We start from the raw sequence: 15,430 nt of genomic DNA, 5'->3' as shown, positions 1-15,430 counted from the left end.
GGGCATCTAAACGAAGCCGTCAGCCGGGCTATGGAGGCCGTGGTCGGGGAGCGAGGCGAGCACCCCGAGCCAAAAAACGTCCTGCAGTCTCTTGGCCTGACAAGCCGTGGGATTGGTAACTTTTCTGGAAGTTGCTGAGCCCTGATGCTCTCTCCTCCACAAGCAAAACAAATGTGCGCGCGGTTGCGTAGTGCGTAGCTCGCCCACCTCTGCATGGGCTTGCTTGCTGTGCGCGTAACCGTTGATTGACAGCATGACAAAGCTGAAGCTCGAACTTGATTGGTCGGCAGCGACCGGCGCTTTTTGGAATAACATGGGGGTCTATGAGAGGAAGGCGGAGCTCAGGAATAAATTTTCATATCGCGTTATTCTAACTTTATATTATAGTATCGAACTAGACTAACACATTTAAGCTTTGTTAAAAAATGATACATAAATTGAAAACAAACGGAAACTCCGGACAGCAGCTTTAAAGGTACCATCTTGAGTTAATCTTTTCTTGTTTCCATACTTCAGATGCTCTCCGCTGCAGTTCATTTTTTTGATCAAAAGATGGAGACAAAATGTCCACTGTTATCCCAGCTTTTCATTCAGGCCCGATGGTTAGCAGGTTTTCAGTGTATTTATCGATGATCTTTTTGTTCGCTGTCTCTGTTGTTTTGACCAGTTTTGATTGTAGCCCCTGAATGTATGTAGAATGACATGACATCCTTTTTAAGGTTGCTGTAATCAAACCTTTACATAAAAAGCCTACTCTTGGCCCAGATATTTTAGCTAACTATAGACCTACATCCAACCTCCCATTTCCCTCTGAAATTCTTGAGAGAACAGTTGCAAATCAGTTATGTGAACATTTACAAAGGAATAGTTTGAAGAGTTTCAGTCAGGCTTCAGGATGCATCATAGCACAGAAACAGCTCTGGTCAAAGTTACTAATGACCTTCTCATAACGTCAGATAATGGACTGGTCTCTATTCTTGTTTTGTTGGACCTTAGTGCAGCATTTGACATCATCGACCACAAATTTTCATTACAGAACTTGAGCAGTTTTGCAAAGAAGAATGGAGCAAAATTGCAGTGGGCAGATGTGAAAGACTGACTGAGACCTATCCACACAGACTCACTGCTGTGATTGCAGCCAAAGGTGCATCTACTAAATACTGACTTGAAGGGGTGAATAATTATGCAAACAATTATTTTCATTTATATAATTTTCTTTCATTAACATTACTTTATAGAAATCTGTTTTCAATTTGACATTTCAGAGTTTTTTCAATATTTGTTTTTGTTAAAAAAGCAAAATTTTATTGACCATGATTGATTTATGAAAGCAATAAAAGGGTAAAACATCAAAGGGGGTGAATACTTATGATAGGCACTGTATTTCTCCTATACTGATTTTTCTTCAGGGCTGCTCAGTGGTGTAGTGGTTAGCACTTTCACCTTGCAGCAAGAATATTCCTGGTTCAAATCCCGGCCTGGGTCTGGGATCTTTCTGCATGGAGTTTGCATGTTCTCCCTGTGCATGCGTGGGTTTTCTCTGGTACTCCGGCTTCCTCCCACAGTCCAAAAATATGCTGAGGTTAATTGGTTACTCTAAATTGCCTGTAGGTGTGAATGTGAGTGTGATTGTGTGTCTGTATATGTAGCCCTGTGACAGACTGGTGACCTGTCCAGGGTGTCCCCTGCCTTCGCCCGAGTCAGCTGGGATAGACTCCAGCACCCCTCGCAACCCTAATGAGGATAAAACGGTGTATAGAGAATGGATGGATGGGATGATTTCGCTTCACTGGCTTCCTGTTAAATCTAGAATACAATTTAAAATCCTTCTCCTAACATATAAAGCTCTTAATGACCGATCTCCGTCATATCTTAAAGACCTGATAGTACCATATTATCCGAGCAGAACTCTTCACTCTCAAACTGCAGGCTTACTTGTTGTTCCTAGAATTTCTAAAAGTAGAATGGGAGGCAGAGCCTTCAGTTATCAGCTACTCTCCTGTGGAACCTGCTCCTAGTTTGGGTTCTGGAGGCAGACACCCTCTCTATTTTTAAGACCAGGCTTAAAACCTTCCGTTTTGACAAAGCTTATATAGTTAGGGCTGACTGGGTGACCCTGAGGAGGTCAGCTCGTGTCTTCATTGGCAGAACTCACTTCTTTTTCGACGTCCCTTACTTATCATGTCCACTGTGGGATGCTGCTGCTGACCTTCCTCCAGCCCACTGCTTCCAGCTGCCCATTTCCACCAGTCTACTCTGCACTGCCCGAACATTATTTGATATTCTCATTTACATACTGCTTGAATTTTACTACCAGCCATACATGTAGTATATTAATGCCAGAGCTGTACACCAGAACAGTAAACTTATAAACCACTTTCAATATTGGCTTGTATTTTGTATGTATCATCTGTGTTACTCATATCATACATGCATCCAATTTGTGTTACGTGTTTCCTTGTTCCCCATCCCCTTCTACCTCTTGTGTCCCTCTCAACCTGCCAGCCAGCAGCGGATGGGACCCCATATAAAGAGTAGGGTTCTGCTCAAAGGTTTCCTCCCATTAAAAGGGACTTGTTTCTTGCCACTGCTGCCTTGGGGCTGCTTTGGAGGATCAGGTATATGGGTTCTGTGAAGCGTCTTGAGAAAATCTGAAGAGCAACTGGCGCTATATAAATAAAATCTAACTGAATTGAATTGAATTAACACAAACACACAAATCTGTTTTTGTCATTTATTAAGTGTTACAGTCTAATGTAGCTCATGTTTTTTGTATATTTAAATAAATTGCCTAAACATGACTGGATGACAGATGAATAGAGGTAGACATCACACTTCTGTGTTTGTTCAACAGGATCAACATTAGTTTCTGCAGAGTGATATTTTAAAAATTCTGTGGAGGTAGCGTTGATCATGGTTTATCTTTTACGACGTTTAACAAACTTCATACGATTCGATGACAGATGGAAACAAAATTAAAGACCAAAAAATGAACATCATGACCATGCATTTGCTCTAACTATTGTTTCCTGCATCAACCCTGAAGTCTACATGTGTGGATTCTGAAATTGATGAAAAACTTCTCTCACATTCTTGTAGAGTTCACCTGCAGTCTGCAAGATGGCCATCACTGGATTTCTATCTTCAGCGTTTCTTCTGGCCTGTCTTTCATGCATCACTGCCAAAGCTTTCTCCTGAGTTTCCAGCTTCTGTTGAAACTTTGTCTCTAATTCAGCTTTTTCTCTGGCCTCTCTTTCATACATCTCCTCCAAAGTTTCCTTTTTGGCTTCAAGCTCTCCTTCATACTGTGCCTTTACTATTTTTGCATTTTCTGCTTCCCACCGAGCTCTGTCGAGCTCCCTCTCCACTCTCACTACATCATCTCTATGCTGCAGCTCCATTCTCTGCTTTCTATCTCCCATTGCTGCTGCTGCTGTTGATTCTGCATCGCCATCATGTTCTGCTTGTTCTGCATGCTTAACACCATAAACATATTCTGCACCTGCATCTTCTCCCTGTCCTGACGCTCCCTCGCCACCACCAGCTCCATATTTTGCTTCTCCCTAAACTTCTCCATCTCCATCTTCACCTTTGCATTGATTAATCTCTCACCCTCCTTTGTCAGTTCAGTCAGCCTGGCCTGCATTGCCTGATTTTCCTGTTCTCTGACCTTCCTGTCCTCCTCCTTTCAGCCTCAAAATGTTCCTTCAGCTCCCCTCAGCTGTTCTTCGTATACTGCTTGCATTTCACTCCTCAGTTGCTCTTTTCAATGCGCATTTCTGCCTCCCTTTCCATTAGGATGCGCTGTTTCTCCTCATTGATTAATCTTTCTGCTTCCTGGAACATCTCGCTGGTGTAGTGGCTTCCTCCGTTATTCTCCCATTATATTTCTGATCTTCTGAAGCGCTCGCTGACCTGAGGGCCAGTCTTCAGCTCATTATTAAAGACATGGTACTGGCCGTGGCATCTATTCACCAGATCCTGCAGTTCCATGGACTTTCCAATGAACTCCTCGATAGTGGTGCCTTTAGAGGTCGTCGCCTCGAGTGAACAGGACCATGCTGTATCTGTCTGCAGCCTGGCCAAACAGCTCCTGAATCTGCTGCACTGTCTTCAACTCTTCCTCTGTGAATCTGGCCAGTCCAATGACGATCAAGAAGACGTGGGTCCTGGAGAAGCTAAGAGATGCACTGGCTGATGTGTCTAACATGTGGTGTTCACTCCCATGCCTGGTGTCAAACAGACCCGGGGGTGTCGATAACCACCACGTCTTGTCCGTCCACCGTCGCTCTGGCCTTGGAGCACTCATCAGTAATGGACGTGGGACTCATCACTGATTCAAAGGACTCGCAGCCAAGAATGGTGTTTCCTGAGGCGCTCTTCCCAGATCCAGTCTTCCCCACCAGCACAATCCTCAGCTCCTCAGTGGCTCGTGGCATGATCCTGTTTGGAAGCAGGAAAAAGAAAAAGTACCATTTACTTTCAAAATGTTAAAACTAACACTAGTCACCATTTCTGTTTCCACTGATAACACCTGAGGACACTTGAAGAAAATGTTGTACACTGATTTCCAGGATTTAAATTTTTGGAATTTCAGACAACACTTTGCCAGATTAAACCATTTATTTTTGGAATGACATACATTCGTGTTTGGCCATGACTCTGCTCAAGTGATGCTACGGAATGATCTAAACAAGCAGGAACACAGACAGCCCCTGAGCTCACAAACCCCAAACCTGCACTCCTAAAGGGAGTATATTAGCAGAGTCAGCATGTAATGAGATGGATTTGAATGAAATTAACCTATGTGTAGCAAAATCACTCTGGATTCCACTGCAGGCCCAATTCAACCCTGCTGACAGCCCAGTCACCTGTCGAACTGAACCTATGCAACTCAACTGACCTCCCAGGAACAAGACCATGATCCATGAACACCTGCCTATATTGTGGGAACCTTAGCCCACTGCATCACTACCTGTCCAACCCGCCCGACAAAAGTGCCAGCTCACCTTTACCCTGGAGAAGTAATGGTGAGCTGAACTGCTACAGCTTCCCTCAGAGTGTCCCGATCTCCGCCTCCTTCATGGACCATAACTTGGCTAAACAGATAAACGTTGCTACACGAGCCCGTCTTCCCATTCGAGGCCAGAGCGCTCAATGGATTGCACCTGGTCTATGTTACCAGTAAGACTAGTCCTGTCTCTTTGGTCTTAAATAGCAGTTATCAGAAAACAACCTCCTTCCATGTCACTGACATTTCCAACTCCAGTCTGGTTCTCTAATATCCCTGGCTATACTGACTGGTCTTTTAGAAGATTGCTTCCTGGAGTTCAGGTTGCCATGTGAATTGTCTCCGCTCAGTCCTGACCCCTTCTTTCACATCAGTTTCATCTCCGCCTCAAAAGATCAACCTGTCCCCAAGAATACCATGATGTGGCCCAAGTATTCAGCAAGGACCTCGCTCCCACCTGCCTCCTCTCTGACCCACTGTGTGATGTCACTTCCTGCTCAGTCCACAGCATTTACCAGACAGCAGAGCAGCTAACGGCACATAAAGCCACAAAAAAAGAATTAAAATAAGGTTATCTTTGATATATAGTTTATCAATAATGTTTATAAATTGCTCTTCTATGAGGGCACAAACTGTAGACCGAAAGAGGAAAACATCTGTCAAGTTGAAAGTTTTTTGAAACTCTGGTGAGTTCAGGCCAGGCGTAAACTAACCGTGACGTCACCCGTTGGTTTCAACGGCGAGAAATGAAGCCCGGATTTTGCTACTTCCTGGTCGCCGTTTTGGATTTTTTGGAGCCAGTAACATAAAAAAGCGTCATCAAACAGACTGGACCGGAGAGCAACTCGGGGCAGGATTGACTGAGAACTCTCTTATCCCGCCCACGTTTTACCGCAGAGGCTTCTGTTGCTGTCTATCAAGTAAGCCACGCCCCCTGGCTCTGCCCAACTTTAACGATTTATTTAAAATTCAGTATTGATTTATTTTAAGATCGGCCACCTGATCTCTCATTTTGACCATGAAAACTAACGGGGAAAAAATCCTGTGCTGTAGAAAATCAGTCGATCAAATTTTATTTTTTCCAAAAATGAATTGGGGTTCTATGGAGAAAAAGCTTTTTGGAGCCAACCCTAGCGGACGGCGGGATATTGCAAGTTTTTGACACTTCCGGGTTGGCTTCAATTCTGGAGCCAGATGCTACGTCCATTATATATACAGTCTATGGTTCAGGCTTATGTTGTAAATTAGCCTGTAATATAGCTAGTTCCTGTGAGGAGATAAACAGATGATAAATGCAGTTTTAGTTCAGATATTTATCTTTAAAAAAACAAATGGAGTTATAAGAAAGTTTTCCAGCGTTTCCAACCTTACTTTGGTGCACACTGTGTAGTTATTTTAATGTTTTAGAAGATGCTAACGGCCAATCGGTCTTGTTAGTAATATGCTGTGTCACTGTGATGCTAAAGGCTAGCTAACGGCTAATCAGTATTTCTAGTAATTATGGTATGTCACTGTGATGCTAAAGGCTAGCTAATGGCTAATCGGTCTTGTTAGTAAAATGTTGTCATTGTGATGCTAAAGGCTAGCTAACGGCTAATCAGTCTTTCTAGTAATATGCTATGTCACTGTGATGCTAAAAGATAGCTAACGGCTAATCCGTCTTGTTAGTAAAATGCTGTCATTGTGATGTTAAAGGGCTAACTAACGGCTAATCCGTCTTGTTAGTTAAAATGCTGTCATTGTTATGCTAAAGGTTAGCTAACGGCTAATCCGTCTTGTTAGTAAAATGCTGTCATTGTGATGCTAAAGGGTAGCTAACGGCTAATCTGCAAGACACACATCTTGAATTACCTGAGTATTAGAAACTGAACTTCACGAACTCAATTGGACATTTACTTTGCTATTATTTAATTGTTTTTTCTGAGCTCTATTTTGTTTATTTTTAATTTAAAAAACTGTGAGATACATGTTATTTGCTGAAAGGCAAATAAACATTATCAGTAGTTCATTACCAACACCAACTCCCATTCGTGAGTGATTTAAGATCCTATACGACCTAGACTGATGTTAGTGTTTTGATGTACCTCACCCTGACATTCACATCTGCAAACAATTCAGAAAAACCAGTGAACCATTAACACAGAAAGATCTCATCTGAACCAGCGATCTTACACCTGGCCATGGTGCAATCCTAAGGGTGTGAGTAATGTTTCTATGACAGAAGAAAATCTGAAGAAAAAAGGACTCTTGGGTGAGTTCTGAATGTTGTCATTCCAAATATTCTGAGCAGATGTATTTGTGTTTGTTTGACTTTGTGTCATTTGTCATCTGAAATGGTCCAAACTGACTTGGGCTGCAGCAATGAGGGTTTTTTTAGTCGGCTAATAAATAAGTTTCCAGTTATTTAGATAATTGATTTTGTCAGGATGAGCTGCACGGTGGATTGGTGTTTAGCACATTAGCCTTGCAGCTAGATTCTGGGATCTTTCTGCATGGAGTGTGCATGTTCTCCCTGTCCATATGTGGGGTTTTCTCCGGGTACTCCGGCTTCCTCCCACAGTCCAGAAACATGCTGAGGTTAGTTGGTGATTCTAAATTGTCTGTAGGTGTGAATAGGGCTGGGCGATATGACCAAAATTTTATATCCCGATATAGCTTATTTTATATCCCGATACGATATACATCACGATATAGGCATATTTTTGGTAAATTCAATGAATGAATGGGACTGGGCAGCGGCATAACCTTCAAAGTATGGTAGTCTGATCCTTGTCGGTCTTTTTAAATCCAAACCACCGCCATATGACAGAAGTTCCCCCTCTTTAGGTACAAGCTCGTCAATTTTGAGCTGGTTGTTCGTCATCTTGTTGTTTGGAGCCCCAGCCCTAAGTGTGAAAGTGATTGTCTCAAAGTGTAACCCTGTGATAGACTGTTACCTGTCCAGGTGTCCCCTGTCTTCACCCTAAGTCAGCTGGGATAGACTCCAGCCCCCCGCTATCCTAATGAGGATAAAGCGGTGTATCGTTAATGGATGGGATTTGTCAGGATCCTTGTCCCAGCATTCTCTCCTTTCCCTCTGTCCTAATCTCTGTGAGCTGTTTCCTAATCAGCAGCAGTCAGCAGCTCCTGAGCACAGGTTTCCTCACCAGTTATCACTCGGATAATAAAACTCTGCCTCAGACTTCACTCTCTGCCAGATCATCAGCTTTTCCACTCCCTCACTGGTTCCTGTCTAACCCTCATCTCTGCACCTGGACCGTTCACTGCCACACAGCAGAAGTGTTTGTGTTATTCCTAGTAGCTCTACTGGAAGTTTTCTGTTCTTGTTGTGTTCAGTTAGTCCAAGTTAACTTTAGTGTAGTTGATTGTTTTCTCACCTCTAGCTCACTCCCCTGGTTGCTTTAGTTACTGTTTGGCTCTGTGTTCAGAGTATTTAATCTACCGATTTCACATGTTGTAAATAACACCTTCTGTCCTCCACAAGGAAACATGACAGATTTTATCAGTTTAATACACTAAATAAAAAGCAATAAACAAAGACTTGTAAAGACATTAGAAGACACCATAAACAGCTGTTGGCTGCTATCAGCTGCTTTAAATGGAGGTCAGAGAGTGAAGCGCTGCATAAAACACAACGTCTGACTGACGGAGAGGCTGAAAGCAGAAACAAACACTTCAAGAAAAGTGTTCAGAGTTAAAGTGACAGAACTCACCGTGGACAGGATGTTTGCTGGCCATCGTCAGGTTGAAGTGACGGGTTTCAATCCTCGGTGTGGACAAAGTGAAGTATTCTGGTGCTCCTCGGTGCAGGGTGGGAGCTTCCTGTCCCACCTTTCACCTCCTCTCAGGTGGAGCTGAGGGGAAAGGTGGCTCAGTCAGACCGCATTCAGAAACTATGTTTGTTCAGAGTTTACTATTGTTCTTAACTAAGTTCTGTTAAACATTTTGCCTTGTTTTTGAGAATTTTACATTTTCAGACCTGGAAGGTGTAATTTCACCCTCAGCTAAACGTCTTACGTCGTACACTGGAGGGTTTTTCCCTAAAGTCACATTAATTTACTTGCATGATGTAATATTTATTTTTAATGTATTTCAGCAGAGTTCACTTTTGCCACATTTTCTTTCCTAACGCCTGGTCATTTTTTTCAGAAACATATTTTTTCTTATTCTGTGTCATTTTTGGTCACTCTGCATCTCCTTCTTGTGTCTCTTATAAACTGATTCCATTTGCTTGAAGTACACATCCCACAGCATTTCTCTTCAGCTCATGGCATATTGCATTTTTGGACACTTGTAGTGTGCTTAACTGATTTCATGAATATGCCCAGCTAAATTTGTTGCCCTTGGCAACGGACGTAAAACATGGCAGAAAGATCAAATGCAACTTTAGTGCCCAACGGTATTACGACATACATGTATACTGTATACTTGATAGACAGCAACAGAAGCCTCTGCGGTAAAACGTGGGCGGGATAAGAGAGTTCTCAGTCAATCCTGCCCCCTAGTTGCTCTCCGGTCCAGTCTGTTTGATAACGCTTTTTACGTCACTGGCTCCAAAAATCCAAAACGGCGACCAGGAAGTAGCAAAATCCGGGCTTCATTTTCTCGCCGTTGAAACCAACGGGTGACGTCACGGTTAGTTTACGCCTGGTTGGCACTAAAAATTATGACATAAGACAACAAACCTTTGAACCTTTGAGTATTTAATAATTACTCACATACAGTATACTGCTGAAGTGGAATCACTGCAATGCAAATACACACATACACTACAACTTCAAAACAATTTTGAAAATTATAATATATTACAGTTTTATCGCTAATTAGCGATAACTAGTTAGTATGCTAATTTAATATTAGCACCGCCTCGGCTCCTCCGGCTTCCGCAAAGGCAGGATCTCTCTCTCTCTGTGTGTGTGTGTGTGTGTGTGTGTGTGTGTGTGTGTGTGTGTGTGTGTGTGTGTGTGTGTGTGTGTGTGTGTTAGCGGGGTGACAGTGGTAGCTTTGTGAGGACCGGCCGCCGCGTTTACCCGCAGCTGTGAGGACACGACGCTGATCCATCCCATTCGGCCGCATATGGATAAATAAACAAAATTATTTAATAAATACCAGCGGACCGGCCCAGATGTGGACCGGCCCTTCGGTCAAACGACCGAATGAAATAACGCTCAATCCGCCCCTGATGAGTCATGAATAAAGTTCAGCACAAGTTGTTTTAATCAACTTTGAGGCGTATTAAAGTGCACATCCGCACTTAAAAAAGCTCAGCTGAGCTCAGTAACATGATCCTCAACACAAGGAAAACAAGGACAGTCACCACCTGTACTGTATAGTGCAAGGCAAGGTCACGCAATTGACGTTCAGTTCCGGGGACACAGTGGTTTTCCACCCGCATTTAATTTTTTCACTGTCAATATTGTACTCAGTAACGTGAGGGGTTTCAAATGTAGCGAAGTAAAATACTTGGGTCAAAATGTAATTGAGAAAAAGTAAAAATTACACATTTCCAAAACTACTCTGAAAATTACAAATTACTCATAAAAAGTACTCTATAGACCCTTTAATGACCCACGTCACGAATGACGTCACAGCTTTAGCTGGAGGCAAAAGAGGAAGTCCGTGCGGCCGTGACCGAAAGGGGAAAGACTGAGGAACTAGGCTCTATCAACTTTTCTAAAATGTCATCCTGCTGTGTTTTGGATGCCAGAATAAGAGGAATGACATTGGCGAACGCAAATTAAAGTTTTATAGGATTCCACCGAACACTCGTGCTCAGAGGGAACGAAAACAGTTGTGGTTAAATGCACTGAGGCGAAAAGGCTGGACAGAGACGATCAGCTGCAGTCAATTCCAGCCATTTTCAGTACAAAAAATCGCTAATATTGTATTTGTAAATAAAAAATATTCAATTCAATTCAGCTTTATTCCAGACACTGGGTCCAAATACACACACCATAAGAACAAGGACACAACAAGACGCAGAAAAAAATACAATCAAAAACAATAACCCGTTAAATATGACGAGAAATACAGGGCATATTGGACGCGCATCGCGAGGTGCATTTCCTTGAAAACGACCGATTCGTGGAGTGTATACCGACTTCAAGACATGTTTTGGACAAAAGAGTTTACTGGCTTGTGTAGTCTGGATGACCAAGGTTAGATTATGGCCGTTTTTGTGGAATATTTTCATCTGTGTGTAATAATGAACCCGGAAATGTGAGTCGCGCTGTGTACGTTGAAGCCGTGTACAGAGAAAGGATGGATGGATATTCGTTGTTTGTCGGACAAATGTGTTTATATTACCGCTGTGGTAATCACATCTGAAAGTGGTTTTATACCGGCGGATTCATGAGAATCTAAGCTTTCCATCGGCGTATAGTGTTTGTATAATCACGTTTGCAGCCTTCAGACATTCTTTAAATTCCTATGCAATTAGTAAGTGTACCGCCGGCGGTACACTGAAGTTTAACGGGTTAAAAATGCTCGAGTTTGCAGCGCAAACTATATACTCCAGTCCCGCTTGACTTCTCGCTCCGCTTTTGCCTCCAGCATAAGCCCCGCCCCACAAAAACGTCACAATGTTTGTAACAAATAAAGGGTCTATACAGTAACGTGAGTAAATGTAATTCGTTACTTTCCACCCCTGTTCATGGACAATATCACAATAATAACAGTGACTCATGTCCAAGCAAGATGGGTAGTAAAAACTTTGTATTTCATATCAATAAAATTTATTTCAAGATATTTTTATATTATTGAATCATCAATGCCTAATCATCTGTGGACTTTGTTAAAATAAAGGAGTAATATTTTTTTCTATAAAAAGCCTGAAAAATGCAAGAATGAACAAGTCAAATTATTTTCTTGAAATATGTGTTTTGTTGGATGTGAATAATTTTACTCAAAATTGCTGAATACGGGGGGGTCTTGGATCATTGTCTTGTAATAAAGCCTTATTGTTTGCCAGCAGCCAGTTTGAATATTTCACTCACAAACAACACAAAAATTCATGTCCAAAAAGTGGATTCTGCATACACAAGTCCTTCAGGATCAGTCATGGAACATTGCTGAAGAGACGTGCCTTACGCTTTAAAGTCAGCCCTTCTGGGAAATGAACAGTCTATTGGTAGAAGTTCTTTTGTCATCTTGGTGGTGATTCTCGTGCATTGTTTTCTGTCTCTTCGTGGTCACTGCAGTCTTTCAGAAGCTAATAATTACAAACACACAAATCTGTTTTTGTCATTTATTGTTACGACTAATGCTGCTCATGATTTTTTTTAAAGCTACATTAAATAAATTGCATCAAGAAAAAAATAACTTTACATGATTGGGTGACAGATGAATACAGTTTATAGACATCACATTTCTGTGTTTGGAATTTATTAAGCGTTACAGATTAATGTTGCTTAAAACACATTTTTTAGTGCATTGACAAAGTGCATTGAAACAAAACAAAAGTAACATGAGTGGGTGACAGAAATAAATTCAGACACAATAAGTGAACATTTTCAGAATATTGCAATGAGACTAATGCATGTCTTCTAACTACTGTCCCGGCATTGCTCCTGAATCTACGCCTGGCTATAAGCTAGCTGAATATGGACTTAAAAATGGTCACCAGTGATTTCTACAAAATTCTGTGACTACATTGAGACGGTACCCATTGCTCGACTTCCATTTCAACTTCTAATCTGGCATTTCTTTCATACTTTTCTCCAAAGCTTTCTCCTTGGCTTCCAGCTCTCTTCATACTGTGCCTTAACTGAGCTTTATCTGCTTCCCATTGAGCTCTTTCCCTCCTCACTGCATCATCTCTAAGCCACAGCTGCCTTTGTATCTCCTGTTGCTGCTTGCTGCTGCATCGCCATCATGTTCTGATTGTTCTGCATGCTTAAGGAATAAACATATTCTGCATCTCCTCCTGCATCTTCTCCCTGTCCTGACGCTCCCTCGCCACCACCAGCTCCATATTTGCCTCTCCCTGTGCATCTCCGTTTCCATCTCCACCTTTGCATTGATAAATCTGTCACGCTCCCTTGTCAGGTTATTCAACCTGGCCTGCATTGCCTGGTTTCTTGGTATCGGACTCTTCTGTCCTCCATCCTTTCAGACTCGTGATATTCCTTCAGCTCTCTCAGCTGTTCTTCGTATACTGCTTGCATTTCACTCCTCAGTTGCTCCTTTTCCTTGTGCATTTCTGCCTCCTTCTCTTTCAGGATGCGCTGTTTCTCCTCTTCAATTGCTCTTTCTGCTTCCTGGAACATCTTGCTGGTGTAGTGGCTTCCTCTGTTGTTCCTCACTATATTTCTGATCTCTGAAGCAGCTCGCTGACCTGAGGCCAGTCTTCAGGTTATTATTAAAGACGTGGTACTGGCCGTGGCATCTGTTCACCAGATCCTGCAGGTCTGGGGAGTTCCCGATAAACTCCTCGATAGTGAATTCCTTGATTTCCAGTTCAAGAGGATAGTTTTCTTGGCGACAGCTAGCGCCGCAAGAAGTGTATGGTTGTGTGCCCTGTCCAGTGTAGATACGGATACGTCTCCCAATAAACAGAGGGATGGGGAGAAAGGGATGCGACAGCCCATGATTTGTGAAAGAAGGTTTGTGATATTTTCCCAGAATCTTTGGACAGGTGAGCAGTACCAAGTTGCATGTATGTAGGTGTCAGTGCAATTTTGTGTGCAATGTGTACAGATTTCAGGTGAATATCCCATTTTGTGCATTTTTTGACCAGTGAGTGAGTTCTGTGGAGGATTTTGTACTGTATAAGCTGTAAGTTGGTATTTTTTGTCATTGTGAAAATGTTTTTGCAGATTTGGGTCCAGAAGTCGGCATCAGGGGCAATGGAGAGGTCTGTTTTCCATTTATCTATGGGGATGCAAAGTGCAGAGTCGGACTGAGATATTAGTTTGTATATTTTTGAGAGAAGTTTTTTTGAGGAAATATTAATGAATGCAGAGGTAGAGGGTGGGAGGTCCAGGTTATTATTTTTTTTATTTTTCAGATTTGATTGGAATAGGCTGATGAAACCTTGTAAATATTCCAAGAATTGGATGTCACCGATTCCGAACTTCTGGACCAGGTAGGGGAGGTGAACCAGGGTCATATATTGGATAGATATGACGGAGGTGAGTGCATTCCTTTCATCTCTCCAAGGTGATTTAAGTTTAGTGGTTTTTTATTACTAATTGAAGTCAGGATTGTGCCAGATGGGAGTGAAGAGTGAAGGTGTGACAGTGGAGTTAGTAACTTTGTGGAATTTCCACCAGCGCTGTCAGAAGTGGACGATATTGTTGGGCCTTTGGAAACAGGGATGATGTTTTATAGATTGGCTTAAAAATGGTAAATCTGAAATGTGGATTTGTTTAATAACTGCCTGTTCTGAGTCCAACCATGTGTTGTCTGAATGAGTGGGGTGGATCCATTTGTGAATATATTGAAGCTGATTTGCCAAGGAGTAGTGGTGAAAGTTTGGTGGCGTTTAAGACCGCCTAGAAATTTTTGGTTTTTGGAGAGTGGTCAGTTTAATTCTTGGGGGTTTATTTTTCCAGAAGAATCTTGTAATAGTTGAATCAAGGGATTTTAAACCAGGTGGGAGATGGGTGGGTTGGGATCATAGTGAGGGAGGTAGTTGATTTTGGAAGGATTGTCATTTTAACTGCTGCAATTTTGCCTAAAATGGATAGTGGGAGGTTTGTCCAGCGCTGGAGATCATCGGTAATCGTTTTAAGCAGTGGGGTAAAATTAAGATTAGGCAACTCCGGACAGCCTGGGGAAATGTGGATACCTAAATATGTGATTGATTTTTGCCAAATGGGGATGGGTGTTGAAAGGGCTGCCACATCCGAGCTATTGTTATCTAATGGGAGTATGGATGATTTATTCCAATTTATTGAGTAATCAGAGATATGGGAGAATGAATCTATAACTTTAATTACTTCTTGCAGTGCTGGTTGTGGATTCTGAATGAATAAAAGTATGTCATCTGCATAAAGACTGATTTTATGGTGCATGTTGGGGGTTTGAAATCCAGTAATGAGGGGTTCTGACGGATCGCTGCTGCTAAAGGTTCGATAAAATAGTGAAGAGAGAGGGAGAGAGTGGGCATCCCTGCCTGGTCCCCCTATGAAGAGTGAAGCTTTGTGAGGTTTGTCCGTTAGTAGTCACTGTGGCTGTAGGTGAGGTGTAAAGTGCTTTAACCCAGTTAATAAATGACTCCCCAAAGCCAAATCTGTGAAGCGTATTAATGAGAAATAGCCAGTTGACTTTGTCGAAAGCTTTTTCTGCATCTAATGTCACTATAATTGATTTGTTATGATGGGGGATGAATAGTGTATTAAATTGATAAGTCTGCGTGTGTTGTTGGATGAGTTTCTACCTTTGATGAATCCAGTTTGGTCTGGGTGGATTATGGAC

General features: G+C 42.2%; 1 pseudogene; it reads right to left on the bottom strand.

The window, feature by feature from the left end:
- Positions 1 to 3,753: 3,753 nt before the first annotated feature.
- LOC127534180 (GTPase IMAP family member 9-like) lies at positions 3,754 to 4,439 on the bottom strand (annotated as a pseudogene).
- Positions 4,440 to 15,430: the final 10,991 nt, after the last annotated feature.

This window comes from Acanthochromis polyacanthus, chromosome 5 (genome assembly GCF_021347895.1).
Source record: "Acanthochromis polyacanthus isolate Apoly-LR-REF ecotype Palm Island chromosome 5, KAUST_Apoly_ChrSc, whole genome shotgun sequence".
Classification (NCBI taxonomy): Eukaryota; Metazoa; Chordata; class Actinopteri; family Pomacentridae; genus Acanthochromis; species Acanthochromis polyacanthus.
This window is presented reverse-complemented; position numbering and strand designations above follow the sequence as displayed.